This window comes from Sapajus apella, unplaced genomic scaffold (genome assembly GCF_009761245.1).
Source record: "Sapajus apella isolate SASKATOON/1434 unplaced genomic scaffold, GSC_monkey_1.0 scaffold49, whole genome shotgun sequence".
Taxonomy (NCBI): Eukaryota; Metazoa; Chordata; class Mammalia; order Primates; family Cebidae; genus Sapajus; species Sapajus apella.
This window is the reverse complement of record NW_022436989.1, coordinates 13327965-13346479: the sequence shown is the minus strand read 5'-3', so window position 1 is coordinate 13346479 and position 18515 is coordinate 13327965. Positions and strand designations below refer to the sequence as shown.

Sequence of the window (18515 nt, the reverse complement as noted above, 5' to 3'; positions counted from 1 at the left end):
CCAGCACTTTGGGAGGCCAAGGTGGGCGGATCACAATGTCAGGAGATCGAGACCATCCTGGCTAACGTGGTGAAACCCCGTCTCTACTAAAAATACAAAAAATAAAAAATAAACAGAATTGGAGCATTCTAAGACCCAGATGTGCTGGAGGTAATAGTGAGTTACCTCCTCCTGTATCACTGCAGAAGAGATTCTGGAGATGCCCACATACATTTCTAAGCCTTTAAGGGGTCTTGTGGACACCTATGTGGGTCTTAGAGCTACTCTTTCTTTCTATTTTGATTGCATGAACTTTTTCATTTTTTAATTTCCATAAGTTTTGGGAAAACAGGTAATATTTGGTTATATGAGTAAGTTCTTTAGTGGTGATTTGTGAGATTTTGGTGCCCATTTCACCCAAGCAATAAACACTAAACCCAATTTGTACTCTTTTATACCTCACTCCCCTCTCACCCTCTCCCCTGAGTCCCCAAATTCTATTGCATCATTCTTATGACTTTGCATCCTCATAGCTTAGCTCCCACTTATGACTGAGAGCATGTGATGTTTGGTTTTCCATTCCTGAGTTACTTATCTTAGAATAATAGTCTCCAGTTTTGCTGCAAATGCCATTAATTCATTCCTTTTTATGGCTAAGTAGTATTCCATGGTGTGTGTGTGTATACATACATACATACATACATATATGTTCTGATAAATAGTCTATATATATTCTGTTGGTGAGAGATGAAGATCCAGTTATATTCTCCTATATGTGGCTTGCCAGTTATCCCCACACTGTTTCTCCACTTTATATTTTTATTTGTTTTGTTGAAGATCAGTTGGCTGAAGTATTTGGGTTTACTTCTGGATCCTCTATTCTGTTCAGTTGGTTTATGTGCCTATTTTTTTTTATTTTGAGACAGAGTCTGGCTCTGTTGCCCGGCTGGAGTGCAGTGGCACAATCTTGGCTCACTGCAACCTCTGCCTCCCGGGTTCAAGCAATTCTCCTGCCTCAGCCTCCGGAGTAGCTGGGACTACAGGCGTGCACCACCATGCCCAGCTAATTTTTGTATTTTTAGTAGAGACGGGATTTCACCATGTTGTCCAGGATTGTCTCGATCTCCTGACCTCGTGATCTGCCCGCCTTGGCTTCCCAAAGTGCTGAGACTACAGGCATGAGCCACTGTGCCCGGCCCCAACTCTGGTTTTTAATCCGTGTTCCTGTTTCCTGTCCTGTTGGCCCACACTGCACCCAGTTGTGCTGAGGAGCAATTAAGGTGACAGACAGATGATGGATTTTTCTACATTTGTAAAGAGTATATATTTTGGGAGCCATTCTTGGCCGCCATACTTTCAACACCCTCCCGGCCGCTTTAATGTGGATACCCCAAGACACTTTTTTCTGAGCAGGGGACATAGCTGTGGCTCATCAAAACTGCATTCAAGCTCTAGGAGAATAAAGACCAATTGCACCCCGGAAGAAAATCAGCAAGTGGGAAGTACCCAAGGACATATGTGGACAGAACCTTTATCACTTCAAGGCGGAGGGGAGGGCCATCAGGGGCATAAGGCCTTGTGCTGTTAGAAACTCTATTAAAGTTTGTTCAAGTCTTTCTAGGGCAAAAATGAGGGAGGTAATAGTGAGTTAACTCCTCCTATATCACTGGAGAAGAGATTCTGGAGATGCCCACATACGTTTCTAAGCATATAATGGAGAAGAGGGCTTAGAGGAACCTGGTCAAGGAGAGAGTCTATCCATCTCCAGCACAGTGCCTGGTACATTGTAAGTGCTCCTAAAACACTTATTGGACCAATGAACAAATGAGTGAATGACTAACAGGAGGAGGAACCCCCTCCATGATCACTCCCTGGTGTGGAGAGGAAGCAGGAAGGGTGCTGAGGGAAATGAGAGGGGCGGCTCTTCTGCCCACAAGAACCTCAGGGTAGAGGATGGCAGCTCAGCAGAGCTCAGCCCCCAAGCCTGCTCTCACTCCCCACAGAGGGCTGAGATCCTTGCAAAGTGGAGCACAGCAGAGATGCTAGAATCTTCTTTGGCCTTAACTCAATGACATCAATTTGAGGGAAAAGAAATTTCAAAAGCACTAGCATCAGGTTGTAATGTGAGCATGTTTGCAGCAATAACACATCTGTTGTGTTGAAAGACCAACAAGAAAAACAGAAACATCCTAAAGAACACCTATGTTTTTTATTCTTAACAAGATCAAATAGGTTTACTCCCCAATAAGCCACACAAACTCTGGTCATAATTAGCACTTGGCTGTGAGAAGCCTCTGTCAGATCTTTCCCTCACCTGTGATATGCTATAAACATAAACACAGGAAGGTGTGCTGGGCTGGGGAACCCAGCTTGTGCTCCAGGGCATCTGAGAGATGGTTAACCTGTGAGTCTCAACTTTGGCAGCGGAGTGATTTTAGAGGAAAAAGGAAGAAATACCTAGCACAGCAGTTAATAGGTGTTCTTGATTAGCACCTTTTGCTCAAGTAAGAAATTGGTTCCTGTGAAGGCGTTTTTGGTCATTTTCGTGTTGATTGCATGGATTATGTACAGTGTTTCTTGAAAAGGATGAAACAGTTCCTAGAAAGGGGTGCTGGATGAGACAGCAGAACGTTGATGTTTGGGAAGGATTTCACTTTCAGTTATTATGTGTAATACTGTTCTGAACATTTATGCACAAGTTTCTGTATATACACATATGTTTTGATTTCTCATGGGTATATACCTCAGAGTGGAACTGCTGGGTAGTATAGTAATTCTGTTGAATCTTTTGAGGAAGTGCCAGGCAATTTTCCAAAGTGGATTTCCACCAGCAGTGGATGAGGACCGTGATTTCTCTACATCCTCTCCAACAGTTGTTACTGTCTGCTTTTTTTATTCTAGCCACTCTAGTAGGTATGAAGTGTTACCTCATTGTGTTTTTTAAAATTAATTAGTTTTGTTCATCAACAATTAATAATTATATGTATGGGGTACAATGTGATGTTTTGATTTATGTATACATTGTAGGAAGATTAAGATAGTTAACATATCCATTGCCTCATTAACTTACCATTTTTTTGTGGCAAGAATGTAAAGAATCTATTCTTCAGCAATTTTGACATATATGATACGTTAATATTAACTGTGGTCACCATGCCCTAAATAACCAAAGAAATCTTGAGTAAAAATATCAAAGTGGAAGTATCACACTACCTGATTTCAAAATATATTATAAAGCTATTATTGAAGAGGGAGACCCAGGCATCTCAGATGAACTTCCCCTTTGACCATCACACTGCATTTCAATAGAAGAAAAGGCTGACTGACTGGTGCCTCCTGCTTCACCTTCCTGTAGGTGGCAGGCTTGGTCTTGGGGAAACTCTCCGGAAGGCACTATTTCTAAAACTGTAAACCGGAACCCTTTCATATGTGATTCCTGAAACTGTAAACAGAAACCTTTTCACATGTGAGTCCTAAAACTGTAAACTGGAACCTTTTCCTACGTGATTCCTGGAGCTGTAAACCGAGACCTTTTTTATATGCTATTTCTAAAGCTATAAACCTAAGATTCTTCCATGTGTAATATCTAAAGTATAAGCCTATATAAAGGCAGAACTTCCTTTGTTAGATGAGCTGAGCTTTGGACAAATTATGCTCAGGCTCCTGGCCGAATAAACTCTTTTCCTCCTGTATTCGGTGTTCCGGAGATCCGTTTCCCACGGCTCCTGCTACATTATAATCAAATGCCTATAATCCCAGCACTTTGGGAGACCAGGGCAGAAGGATTCCTTGAGTCCAGGAGTTCAAGACGAGCTTGGGCAACATAGTGAGACCTCATCTCTATAAAAGAATTAAAAATTAGCCAGATATGGTGGTGTGTGCCTATAGTCCCAGCTACTCTGTAGGCTGAGGTGGGAGAATTGCTTGAGCCCAGGTGTTCAAAGCTGCAGTGAGCTATGATTGTGCTGCATCACCACACTCCTGCCTGGGCAATGGAGTAAGACCCTGTCTTAAAAAACAGAAAAGGGAAAAGAAAGAAAACAAAAATCATAATGGCACTGGCATAACAACAGACACACCAACCAATAGAATAGGATATAAACCCCAGAAGTAAACCCAAGTATTTATGGACGATTTATTTTCAACAAAGATGCCAAGAAGACACAGTGGGGAAAGGGCAGTCTCTTCAATAAATGGTGCTGGGAAAACTGCATATTCATTCACATGCAGAAGAATAAAAGTAGACCTTATCTCATATGTCATATACAAAAATCAACTCAAAGTAGCTCAAAGACAAATGTAAGACCTGCAACTGTAAATCTCCTAGAGGAAAACACAGGAGAAAGACTTTATGACATTGGTCTTGGCAGTGATTTGTTAGCTGACTCCAAAAGCATAGGCAACAAAAGCAAAAACAGGCATATGGGGTTATATCAACATAAAACGTTTCTGCACACCCAAGGAAATAATTAACAGAATGAAGACACAATCCACAGATTGGAAGAAAATATTTTCAAATCATACATCTGATAAGGGACTAATATACAAAACAATAAGGAACTCAAACAACTCAATAGCAAGAAAACAGATAATCCAATTAAAAAATGGGTAAAGGACCTGAACAGACAGTTGCCAAAAGAAGAGATACAAATGGTCAACAGGCATATGAAAAAATGTTCAACATCTCTATCGGGGAAATGCAAATTAAAACCACAATGAGCTATTACCTCATACCTGTTAGAATGCAGTTATAAAAAAGGTATATAATAGCATGCATCTGGTGAAGGTGCAGAGGAACGGGAAAAACACACTGTTGGTGGGAATGTAAGTTAATATCATTTCGGAAAAGAGTATGGAGGAGCCTCAAAATCTAAAAATAGAACTACCATATGATCCAGTAATCCCACTTCTGGGTATAGAGCTGAAGGAATTAAAATCAGTATGTCAAAAAGATAACTGCGTCTATTGTGGTTCTGATTTGCATTTCTCTGATGGCTAATGACGCTCAGCATCTTTTCGTGTGTTTATTGGCCATGGTATATCTTCTTTGGGGAAATACGTCTGCAGACTCTTCGGCCAATTTTTAATTGAGCTGTCTTTTTATTACTGAGTTGTAAGAGTTTTTCACATATTCTAGGTGCAACTTTCTTATTAGATATATGATTTGCAAATATTTCTCCTGCTCCATGGGTTCTCTTGTCAATTCTTTGACGGCAGGAAGTATGAGTTTGCTGTTGTGCCTACTACCTTCCTTTCTGACAAAACTGCCTGATAGCCTTACCAGATGCCCCAATTCACCTATCACCTCTCCCCAGGAGTCCCTTGTTTTCCCAAAAACTTCCACTTGGATCTGGGAAGCACTTACATGGCCTTTCATTTCTTAAAATTAAGTATTTTTTTTCCTAAAGGCGCAATTTCCTTTTCTAAAAACAGAGTCACTTTAAAGACACTATAAATTTCCTGAATCTTGTCCAAAGTTTAAAACTGATATCCAAGAAGGAGTGGCCTCTTTATTTTACCTCCAGAAGAGTCTCTGAAATGCAGGCAGGTCCCATCAATCTCAAATACTCTCGGCTTCATTGCAGCTGCAGCTGTGAGACAGACCTCGTCATTTCGGCTGTTTGTGCACTTCTGGAGGTATATTTAGGTTGCTTCTATTTAGTGTTCCCAGAATAGCCATAGTTTTTTGTTTCTCCCTCATCTTCTTAGTTTTATTCCTTCCTGTCCCAAACTGCGGGTGATATACAAGATGATTTCCAAAACCCTTTCTACCTCAGAGAGTCTATGCTCTTAAACAGTGTCTAGACCCTCCTTTGCAGGAGCACGGTATATCAGCTGTAGCCATAACCCACAGTCCACCAGAAAGCAGCAGAGAACAGTCACCAAATGCAGGAGAGGCTCCATGCCTCACAACTGAATTGGGCCCATGTACTCCAAATCCCAGTGTGATTTGATCACTACTATTTAGATTCATAAAGAAGTGTCCTATGAATTAATATGTAATGTGCTTGGATGAAGACAAACTTGTGTTTACCTAAATCATTTCTGGGCAGGATTATAGCTATTTTGCCATGAAAGTGATTTTAGATTCTCCTTCATGCTAACAACTTAAGCTGACATATTTGATAGCTTCAACCAGCTCCAAGGATGGTCGAGTAAAACTTTTTGTGCTTCATGTTGTCCATCCCATTAATAAATCAAATAAAGCTGCCAGTACCATGGTTACATGTGCCTTAAATTTTGAGAATGACAGTGCCGGAGACAGATTTTCAAGTTACAAACATCCTTCATATCTTAGATGATGTGTTAGGTTGCTACAAATCCCAAATTAGAATCCAGCTATAATAGAACTTTTAATGCCCACTCATTTTAAATAAGCAATCAAAATTAAAATAAAAATCAGTGAGCTTCTCCTGTGAGTATTTCCCATAAATTCGGCTCAGCAGAGAGCTCTTCTGAGGACAGTCCCCACCCCCAGGAGTGGAATACAAGACTTGAATGGGTTTTGATGCCTGGTAGTTTTCTGCTGATGATGTTTTTGGTTTGGGTTGTGGCTTTTTCCACTTTTTAGTTTTACGATAAGCAAGCAGTGGTTTATAGGAGGGGTTAAGGTGTGTGCAAATGCAATAGCAAAGACTTGGAATCAACCTAAATGCCCATCAATGATAGACTGAATAAAGAAAATGTGGTACATATACACCATGGAATACTATGCAGCTATAAAAAGGAACAAGATCATGTCCTTTGCAGAGACATGGATGGAGCTGAAAGCCATTATCTTCAGCAAACTGATGCAGGAACAGAAAACCAAACACCACGTTTCACTTATAAGTCGGAGCTGAATGATGAGAACATATGGACACATGGTGAGGAACAACATACACACTAGGGCCTATCAGGAAGTGAGGGTGGGAAATTTAAAAAATAAAATAAAAAAATTTTAAAAAGGTATGTGCAAATAAACAGGGTCATGTTTTAGACAGTGACAAAGAAAAAAAGTCAAAAGACAAGGGGGAAGTCTTGAATTGTGTCATAGTTCATTCAGTTGAGCTTTGACATATCAAAATCAAATAATTCCACACCAAGAAGTATTTATATTGATAAACAATGTATCACCGGCAGCCACAAACCCATTTATAAACACTGTATCTAAATAATAATTTCCTACCTGTGTGCCCCTGAAGCCAATACCTGCGAAAGACATGTTGAAAGGAATAAAGGCAATGTGTCGAGAGGCTGTTCTGCTGTTTTTCCCACCACTCTGCCAGAGCACAAGCCTCCTTCATGAGCGGGAGCCCTCCGTATTTCAATCAGCTGTCATTTTGAGGTGCCAGGAAACCACAGAGATTGGCCAGGATGTGAGGAGATTACCCATGCTCCTGTCTAAGATAACAATACAATAGCTTCTTCACTCATGCATACTCAAAGGAGAAATCAAAAACCTTATGTCAGCTGGAATGAAGAGATGGGGGAGAGGGCTAGGAAAGGCCTCAGTGAGACTGGATCAGAAGGAAGCAGCAAGAAAAAAAGGCAACTCACTGCTCCTTGCTAAACCACCAATAGAGAGCTGCACCTGCGTGGAAGAGCAACCAATGACTCTCCCCAGCTCAGAACTCTAGGTGTGGATTCCTTCATTTCTTTTTTTTTTTGAGACAGAGTCTCTCTTCTCTTTGTTGCCCAGGCTGAAGTGCAGTGGTGCGATCTCGGCTCACTGCAACCTCCACCTATTTCAAGCGATTCTCCTGCCTCAGCCTCCCAAGTAGCTGGGACTACAGGCATGCGCCACCATGACAAGCTAATTTTTGTATTTTTAGTAGAGATGAGGTTTCACCATGTTGGCCAGGCTGGTCTTGATTTCTTGACCTCGTGATCCACCTGCCTTGGCCTCCCAAAGTGCTGGGATTACAGGCGTGACCCACTGCACCCAGCCTGATTTCTTCATTCCTGAAGGAATTATCAGAGGAATGCAATACTGTTATTAAAAGCATCTCTCACCTTCTCCTTTCTTCATGTTTCATTACCAGCATGTTCTGAAAATTTATATTGCAAGAAAAAATAAAAAGGGTGTAAGAAAACAAAATATTTAAAATAAGGAAAATGAGAGTGCTCATTTACTTTTGATGTTATAATAAACACTTATAAAAAGACAAAGGGACAGTGACATTAAAAGCACAGACGTAAAGGAGTATTACATTTTAAAAAACAGAAATTGTCAAAATATTTCAAAAGAGAAAAATGTTTCCTTCTTATCTTACACATTCCAGTTCATGAAGACTTTTCTCATTTTTATTATCATTTGTATCTGTTTACAAGAGACTCATTTTTTAGACCTGTTAAACTATTCTTAAGCGTCAAGAATGGTTTCAACACAATTCCCCAGTGAACTGAACTTTAAAAGTAGACAACTTTCTCTGACAGAGAAGTCTCAAGGAGAGAGGGAATGACTCACTGTTGTTAATTGTGGTAGTTAGAAGACATGAAAACTTTTAAAAAGTGGAAGTTTATTCCATTTTTCTCTGAATATATGAGCTAGGTATGGATAATATGTAGATAACATGTACACATATATGTTGAGTGATATGAGACACATATGAAGGGAATATGTAGTATGCATAAGGATTCTGCGGGCTGTAAAATGCACACCTTTTTTCCTCTCCAGCATTCTCCCTGTGTTATTGAATAACATTTTCTCAGCTAGCTTATATTCTTTTGAGTAAATACACCATGCTTTATTTGCCATTCCCCTTCTGATGAACATTTAGGTTATTTCCAGTGTATTAAGAGTAATAAAACTTGGATGAACATCTTTGTGGCATATCTATGTTCACATCAGATTGTTTTTCAGAAAAAAAAAAAGTTTAGAAAGAGAAACAGTGAATATGAGGCCACAACTTTGATATATATCATCAACCTTCAAAAAGGATATATCAATTTTTATTCTCATCAGCTGTACATGGAATTTCTAAAGACAATCATCTTAAAAGCGAAACAAAGATTGACAAAAATCCAAAAACAAATTTGGACTAGATCATGTCGAAAGGTTCCCATCAAGCTAGAACATTATTATCTTGTTGATGATAAACTCTGGAAAACACAAACCCAGCGTGACTTCCCCTGCTGAGGGCTCCAGGCTGCTCACAATTGCTATGGCCCCAAAGCATCACTTCAGATGCACCCCGGGAGCCCTGAGAAGCTCACCTTTGTCCTAGTGCTGAAGGAACTGTTTGTTAGAAGGTAGTGTAGGAATCCACGAGGCAGAAATACTGTGGCACCAACTAGACAATTTTAGGAACAAATCATGTATACATTTAGCCCTCCAAACCCTGCTGAGAACTCAGGGGATTACTGGGGATTCAGTTGACTTTTTGCTATACACTAACAAATCCATCTTTGGGAAAAAGGATGACTCACAGTGGCTCATTCGGGAGGAGGACACACCTCTACACCTCATCTGTTTTTGCTTTTGTCCAGCTTTGGCAGGACCTTCTCTTTCTGCTTCACAGCAAGGAACAGTCTTTGCCTTAAGCAGGATTTTCGGTTGTTTGCTTGCTTTTGCAAAAAGCAAGATGTGTTGCTCAAATCTGATTAAACTGTGGGATATCTCTCTCCCTTTTTCGTGCAGCTACTCTTCTGGTGATTAGTACAATTTCTTATGAATACGACTGACTCTAAACGCCTAGGGTAAGCCAACAAATACGTGAAAAACAAGGGAGAAGGAGCCATTCTCAGTGCTTATTGGTGGAAAGACACAATTATTTCTTTGGAGCACTTTATATTTTTTTGGCCAAGAGGGTCATTTGGCAATCTGTGATATGCAAAATGTTCGTTCCCATTCGGTGAGTTCCCAGGACAGTTCTAGTGGACTAGAATGAGCCATGCTATTAGGTTAATGGTCTCAGCATGTCAGGCCTTTGGGGAGTATTACTGATCAGAGCTCACCTTCATGGTTACTAAGCAGAACGCAGCACCGGAAACAGAATGGCTGCTTTCAGTGAGGTGGTAGCTCAAGAGACAGTGCCCAATATCCCTTGAACCCGAGAGGCAGAGGTTGTAGTGAGCTGAGATTGCGCCACTGCACTCCAGCCTGGGCAACAGAGGCAACACCCGAGAACAGCTAGCACCGGGAATGCGGGAGTTGTACCTGAACTCCCTCCCACTTGAAGACTCTAGGCCTGCTGGACTCCACTCAGGCTCTGACCTTTCTCTGAAGCCAGTCTGAGGGGCAGAAGACAGCTAGAAGCCTAGAGAAGGGCCTCAGGGCTTCCAATAAAAGAAACTAGGCCAAGAGTCAAACCCAGTGCTATGAGCGAGTTGTTCTTTGAGGTGGAGAGAAGCTGGCATCAATATCCGGAAGAAAGTTCCTCACTAGAGACAAAGCAAGCCAGCACCAAGCCCTCAGGACAGCAAACACAGCAAGGAGGAGGGTTTTAGGAGCCAGCAATCTAGGGGCCTCCCCCCGCCTGAGCAGATAACAGAAGACACTTCCCAAGAGGCTACTCTTACCCAAGATGACCAGGGGAGGGGGGTGGGGGTGCAGGGGGTGGCGGGTGAGGAGTCCGTGTAGAGGAAGGAGGAGAAGGCCATGTTGGGAGAAAGGACCTGCTGATGAGGGCACTGTGTGGATGGGGTTGGGTGGGGGAGGAAGGACTTGCTGGTGAGGATGCTGGAGGGATGAGGGGGCATGTGGCAGCTGGGGGAGCTAGGAAATGCGGAGAGGCAGGGAGATGTGATAAGCAGTTTTCAGCACCTCTCCGTGTGACACTTCGTAAACCCACTGCACCACTCCTACGTGAAAAACACTGCAGAGTTTTTGTGATCTTTGGAGGCATCTGGTGTTTATATGATGAGTGGAACAGCAGAGCTGGGTCAGTCATTAAGAGGGCCTGGTTATTTCCTAGATCACTCACCTAAGCAGGCAATCAAGGAGGAGAGCCAGTTTCTCGGGTAGCAGCAAGAAGCCAGCAGGGATGAGGGTCCGTGAGAGGAGCAGGATGCCCAGGGCAGCTGGCACCCAAGGGGTTCTCACTGTGTGGTGCTCCCTTCCTGGTTCCTAGGGGACTGTTTTCAGGGCTGACATTGCCTGCCTCCAAAGACCTGCCCACCTTGACCCCGGGAAAAGTCCTGCTTCTCTCTGCCCTAGTGATTTTCCACACTTTCATTCACTCAACAATGATTACTGAGACCCTGTTTATAGCAAGGACCCTGCTGTAGAGAGTTGATAGCCCAGCTGAGGCTGGAGCAAGTATACAAATAACTCGAGAGCAAGGCAGAACATGATGGCTGCCTTTGGAGAGAGGCAAAGGGCTTCGCAGTGCATAGGAGGCCCCTGTCTCAGAGATCAGGACTTCTGAAACTGGGTCTGCCCAACGTTGAGCCTCTGAGGACCTCATTGAACAAGACTTGCCTGCAGGTCCTGGCCAGCCTGTGCTCAGGAATAACTAAGGAGTGGAGCCTCAGCAACATCCTTCTCAAACCCAGACATCTTCTTCCGACTCAAGCCCAGCCTGAGGGCCAATCCCCTTGATTCACCCTTGGAAACAGACACCAGCCAATGGAGCCGTCTCCTAGCATTGACAAGGATCCGATTTGGGTCAGTATTCTAGTTCCCACTCTACAGAGGAATCTGACTGGAGGCCAGCTGTGGTCGATGAGTCATCCGGAACACAAGCAGGCAGCTATTTCCGAACTAAATGGCATCTGATCTCCCTCCTCACCTTGAGTCCGATGCCCTGGTCTCCAAAAAAACACTTCCTCTGAGATCAAGCCAGGGAGAGAGACACAGAGGCCTGAGCAGAGGGAAACGAGACAGCATGGCTTCATCACTCCTGTTGCCAGGCAGGCGGCAAAGGAACGTCTGGGATAAAGCAGGAAATTCTAGAAGATTCTAGAATTCTGGGTCCTGTTAATAGCCTGCCTCCATCCCTTATCTTTTTTACATCCTTCAATCCTTCCTTCCTTCCTCCCTTCCTCCTTTTTCTCCCTCCCTCCTTTCTTCTCCTTCCCGCCTTCTCTTTTCTTCCTTCCTTCCTTTTTCCTCCCTCCCTTCCTTCCTATTTCCTTCCTTCCTCCCTTTTTCCTTCCTCCCTCCTTCCTTCCTCCCTCCCTCCTCCTCCTTCTTTCCTTCCTTACTCCTTCTCTCCTTCTTCCTTCCTTCCATCCTTCCTTCCTCCCTCCCTTTCTTCCTCTTCCTTCTTCCTTCTTTTCTCCCTCCCTCCTCCTTCCTTCCCTTTTCTTTCCTTCCTCTCTCCCTCCTTCTTCTTTCCTTCCTTTCTTCCTCCTTCCATTCTTCCTCTCTCCCTCCTTCCTTCCTTTCTTCTTTCCTTCCATCCTTTCTCCCTCCCTCTTCCTTTCTTCCTTCTTTCCTTCCTCCCTCCTTTCTTTCTCCCTTGCTCCTTCCTTTTTTATATTTTTTCCTCTCTTCCTTCCTCCTTCGTTCCATTCTTTCTTCCTTCCTCTCTCCCTCCTTTTTCCTTCCTTCCCTCCCTCATTCCTTTCCTCCTTCCTTTTTTTCTTTCTTCTTACTTGGAACACCTATTATATACTGTGTTAGACACCAAATCAGAGATGACTCTTTCCATTATGTAAAAGACTGAAACTAAAGACTGATGTGTATTGATTCTTACTATTTGCCAGGTACTATTATAAGCACTTTACATATATTAATTCTTTTAACCTTCACCACAATAGTATCTGCGGTAGAAGGCAGACACTATGATTATCTCCATTTTGGAAGAGACATCTGGCTGATCATGAAGAGATGAAGTAACTTGCTCAAGAAAAAGTGTGTATTAGCAGTGTCCCCTTTCTGTACTGACTCACACTGTTGGAAGGAATTTCTGGAAGCTGGCATGACCACTTCCCAATGGGAAAGGACTATCATTTCTCACCTACTGTGTGCTAGACACTGTGTTAGTCCTGACACCCTGACTCTCTGTGTTGGCCACACAGCTGACCTCTGGAAGGTCCCAGGAAAGGGAGCTCCACTCTCCCCTAGGGGTTCAGCCCAGGAGCTCCTTCCCAGCAGTGCCACTGCCAGGGTGGTGCCCTGCTCAGCTCCACTGTGCCATGGTACACTATTCCAGAAGCCAACACCTAGTGTCTGCCACTGTGCACAGGACAGGCCCCTGACCTGGATTTACAGAGCAAGCAGGTGGACACCCTTCTTCCATCTCCATGCCTCTGCTTTGGTCATCATGATCCTGATGCTGGACTCCAGCATCACCACAGGGTCAGCCGCTGTGTCGTCACTTGGAGCAAATCCGGAGGGGCCAGGGGATGGGTCTGGAAGCCCAGTGGGCCCACCTCTCAATGTCCTGTCTCTAGCTGGAGTTACTCAGCCTTGGGTTTCCTCCCTAGAGAAAGAGGAGAAATCTTCATGGGACGCTAGTAGGACCTGAGGCATGTTGCTGCCTGGAGAAGAAAAGAGACATGTGAGGTTCTTGTTTCCCTGCCCTTGCACTTAGAGTTATTGAAAGGATATCAACGACCCCTGCCAAGTGAGGGGAAAGAGCTGCCCAGTGCATGGCAGTCCACTTCTTGGCCATCATTAGGCTTCCTTTCCCTCCTGTTGGACACACCAGTGTTTGCCTCACTCGGGAGGCTTCTGAATATTGTGGACTGATGTATTGGGGTGAAATTCCATGTCTGGGTCCTGCAGCCACTTAAGTGATTATTTTTAAACACCAGTAACCATGAAAATAATCTGTTATTTTCACTATTTAATACTGTGAAAGACTATTAAACAGTGTTGGAAGTTCAGAGTGAATGAATTAAAGTGGTCTATTTTATGTTGATTGAAAACCATAGCTGGATTTAACATTTTTCTATTTATTCTGAACACATTAAGTAAAGGTCTTCATTTAATTTACATGAATATAATTTTAACAGTATTTTTCAAACCAGGTAGATTATGACCCATGAATGTATCATAATAAAGCAAATTTAGTTGATAACAATCAGTGGTTTTGTTTTGTTTTGTTTTGCAGTGAAACAATAAAACAAAACAAAAAACAGAACAAAATGGATAGAATAGTGTGCTCACATGTGGTAAGAGCGATAATTAACTAATCAGTTATATATCTGTTCGTGTGGATATATACACACCATATGTTTATACAAATGTGTATATGTATCATTATACACATGCACACACATGCATACACATTTGTGTGTAAAAGCTGTGATGTAAAATGTATTTTTGCCAATTTTTAAAATTGATATGTAATTTACAAATCATAAAATTCGCCCTTTTTAGCGCATGACTTTTGACAAATGTAAAATGTATTTCTGACTATGTCAAAAAGTGAAAAAACCACTTAAATCAAGAATCTACTTAATTAACTAGAGATACTCATGAAAGAATTTTTTAAAGATCCTTGTAGGCAGTGACAATTGTAATATCTAGAACGATAATTTCATACACCCCAGATTTTAAAGGCCAACAGAACCTAGGAGATTATCTAGTCAATGGTTTTCTAAACTTTCTTTAGCCATAACATCTCTTTTATAAACCAAATCTAACATAGGACCCCAACAAATAAAAGTAGAGTTGCTTTGCAGAGAATGAGGAAGTTTGGGCTGTTTATAGGTTGCACCTGTAATACTAGTGCTTTGAGAGTCCAAAGCAGGAGGATTGCTTGAGACCAGGTGTCTAAGACCAGCCTGGGCAACATAGTGAGCTCACATCTCTGCAAAAGAAATAACTTTTAAAAATTAGTCAGGTGCGATGGTGCACACCTGTGGTCTTAGCTGCTCAGGAGGCTTAGATGGAAAGATTGCTTGAGCCCAGGAGTTCAAGGCTACAGTGAGCTATGATCACACCACAGCACTTCAGCCTGGGCAACAGAGCAAGATCCTGTCTCTTTTTAAAAAGAAAAGAAAAGTATACAGCTGGAAAACTGCCAATGGAGTCCAATTCTTTCAGGCCCAAATAGGGATACTGAAGCCAGAGGAGACTTAGTGACCACTCAAGGTTGGCTGCTTCTTACTGGAAGAGCTGGAGTTCAAAATCAAGTTGTTGGCTATAGTTTAAAGCAGTTTCCATGCTCTGTTTAGTCTCAAGGGAATCATAAGTATCACTTAACTCTAGCAAATGGATTGATGCCTTCTTGGAATTTTGCAGTGGGGCCATAGATGTTTATATATCCCTGCATGGGAATGACTAGACAGAGGACCCGGAGGATGGCGGATGTGTGAACCAGTCCAAGTACGGCAAGAAGAGGCTATTCATGCAACCCTGGCTGGAACTCTGTACCAGGAAGAAGAGTAACAAACCTGCAGAATCTGAGGAATGGGCCCAACAAAGCCACCCTCTTCCTGATGATGGGCCCAGGCCTGTCTGCTTTCTCATTCTAAAGGGCCATGGCTGGGCCCTAGCCCTGGGGGGGTCTATTCAATGCAATTTCAATACAGCCCCTGGGTGGTTGGGGAAACTGGCCATTTTGACTTCCTTCTTATCTAGGACTCCTGTTTTACCTCCTTTTTCCATGGTTTGCATGTGAGGAGTTGGAAGGAGGCAAGGAGTATGAAACGTATGCTCCTGGTATGTGAGCTCTGCATCTGTTCCCTTCTGTATCTACTCAGCACACCCATTTCAGTATCCAGACTGCTGCTGAGATCACAAAACCCAGTCACTCTTGAAAAGTCTGCCATACCAGACTACCACAAATTGTCATTCAATGCCCCATCCAATTCCCAGCCACATCAGTGAAAAAGCAAACAGGAGAGTGGGGCTAGTGATAAAGAACAGGCTTCTATCAGAATAGACACCACTGCACATCGCTGAGGAGACACTTGGCTTTGATGAGCAAACTGTTTGTTGCACAGTACATTCTTAGAAGATGACAAGGAAGCCCTATTTAATGAGTAAAGCCTGAAAAAGCCCAGTTCCTTTTCCTAGCTCCTATAATACTAAAGTTAAGACAGTTAGATACCCAGTGATCTCACCCAGATATTATCTCATGCTAATACCCTCAAAAGAGGAATAGGGGTCAGAAGTCAAATGACCCATCCTTTTATCTGGATATTATTTATACAGTATTGTTGCTATTGATACATGAGGGGGTCTTAGCTCTCTTTGTTGAAAGAATTATTGGCACTATTTTGCGGGGGGCGGGGCAGGGGAATGTGAGATTTGAGTTTTTAAGTGGGACTTGGGCAATTTTCTAAGTATCTCAGAGCAGGTTATTACGATCTAACTCCAGGGTGAAGCTTTAAATTGTTGGAATTCTCAAAACAGTAATGCATGCTCATATGCCAGTACACCATTAACTTCCTCGATAATTTTGTCTATATGAGTTTTGAAATAGGCATTCCACCACATCTCATTCCCAAAAAGAAATGTTTACTTAAGGAATATCTGTACTCATGTGGTCAAGCAGACAGAAAACTCCTGATTTGAAAAGAAGTATGGGAAGTTTGGTTTTTGAGCAGTGTAGGGTGGGGGGCAGCTGTTGAAGCAACAGAGCACACAGAGCACATAGGACTGTTGGAGATGAGTATGAAAAATGAAAAATAGAAGCAGCATGGAGTGCTTAAAATTAAGGGGAAGCAGTTGAAATGGCAATCAGTAACTCCTCTTCAGTAAGCAGAAGTTAACAGGCATGAGGAGGTGATGACCTCCCAAGTACCAAAAACTCCTGGGTTAAGCTGCATGTGAAAAAAAAAAAAGATCTAATGATCTTTAACAATATTTGTTAACTATTTGACTTTGTACACAACATTGCGTTAAACAGAAAGTAGATATTTTAAAAACAGACAAATATTTATTGAGCACTTGTGATATGGTTTGGCTGTGTCCCCACCCAAAATTCATTTTGAATTTCCACTTGTTATGGGAGGGACCCTGTGGGAGGTCACTGAATCATGGGGCAGGTCATTCCTGTACTGTTCTCATGTTAGTGAATAAGTCTTATGAGAATTGATGGTTTTGTAAAGGAGAGTTTCCCTGCACAAGCTCTCTCTTTGCCTGCTGCCATCCATGTAAGATCTGACTTGCTCCTCCTTGCCTTCCACCATGATTGTGAGGCCTTCCCAGCCACGTGGAGCTGTAAGTCCATTAAGCTTCCTTTTCTTCCCACTCTCACGTATTTCTTTATTAGCAGCATGAAAACAGACTAATACAACTTGTCACTGCGACTTGCCCAGTAGAATGAGTGTGTAGAGGCCAACGTGAAGTGCTGAGGGAGACCCAAATCAGCACGAGGATAAGCCAGTGTCCCCAGGAGGGTACGGATGCTCAGACACAGTGAAATCTATCAAAACCACATTCAAACCTGACATATATCTCTCAGTTGACTTGGAATAGCGATGTGGAATTTTTGCATTTTGTATCTCCAACATGTAAGAGAATTACATATTGGTTATAAGCTCAGGCTTTTGAATAATTCACGCTTGGATTTCAATCCCGGTTGGCCAGTTACTCACTCTGTGACCTGCGACATTTTATTTATCCTCTCTCGTCTCAGTTGTCCCATCTATGAAATAAGATAACAATCTTACAGAACTTTTGAGAGTAGAAAATGAAATTATTTATATGACAGTTAACATTAAATAATACATAGTAAGTGCTCAAAAATGTGTGCAATTATTCTATTTGTTTTAGTTACTATGTATATAATGTTACTGATGAACTTGATTAAACATATAAAAGTATTATTTTGCAGTAAAATAATCCTCTTTAATATACAATACGTAATTCTTTTGCTTGAAGCTTATTTGAGTTTAATTTTTCCAAACAAGGAAATGACTTATTGGCTTATTGTAGTGTCATCACTGGAGTCTTAGAAGACTCCTAGTTTTCCTGTAAGAGGCATATATTGTGGAGGGGTACCACTAGAGGGCTCTGCAGGGACCCTAAATACCTTTTCCTTGGCTGTAGTGATGGGAAAGAAACGCTGAGAAGCCCTGACCTTTTGGAGATCAGGGCCATTCCATTCATTACAGCTGTTCAAGAGGTCAAGTAATAACAGGAATCCCACAAGAGCAATCCTAGGAGTAGAAGCCATTTCGCCAGAGATCTGGGGGTTGCAGGTGGATGTCATCAGAAACAACTGGTAGGTGCTGAGTTAGGAAACCCTGTTGCTTGAATTTCACTCTCCCTTTGTACCACGCCACAGAGCTACCCTTGGGGGCACTTGAATGACATAATACAATGAAATTTTAACTTTGAGACAGGAAACCAGGTAGTATTGAAGGTTCTGAAATTCTGGGCAAAGACCTAACCAACAATAACAACAAAACCCACCTTGAATCTCAACTGTCGGGCGTGTGTAAAGAAGATGAATATAAGGCCCTTGGCATTCTGGGGCTGCATGAGTCCCGTGTGTCCTACCTGCAGGGATGATGGCAGGTCACCTCTGATGACGCGCTGCCTTGGGGTAAATGCCCCTCCGGACTCAGTGATCATTCAGGGATTGTGCTGGCGAGTGATGCGGTAGGTATAACAAAGCTTTTTAACAAGCACCATCGGCCAATAGCTTACAGCTGTGTCTGAGTGAGGGCAGTGAAGCCGGTGCCTGCAAAGGCAAATGTCAGAC

At 42.5% G+C, this 18515-nt stretch overlaps 1 protein-coding gene across 1 annotated transcript in view; it reads left to right on the top strand.

Annotated features, from left to right (window-relative positions):
• Positions 1–18515, top strand: part of SLC35F3 (solute carrier family 35 member F3) — a 351050-nt gene that overhangs the window by 224217 nt on the left and 108318 nt on the right. The gene's annotated exons all lie outside the window — the stretch shown is intronic.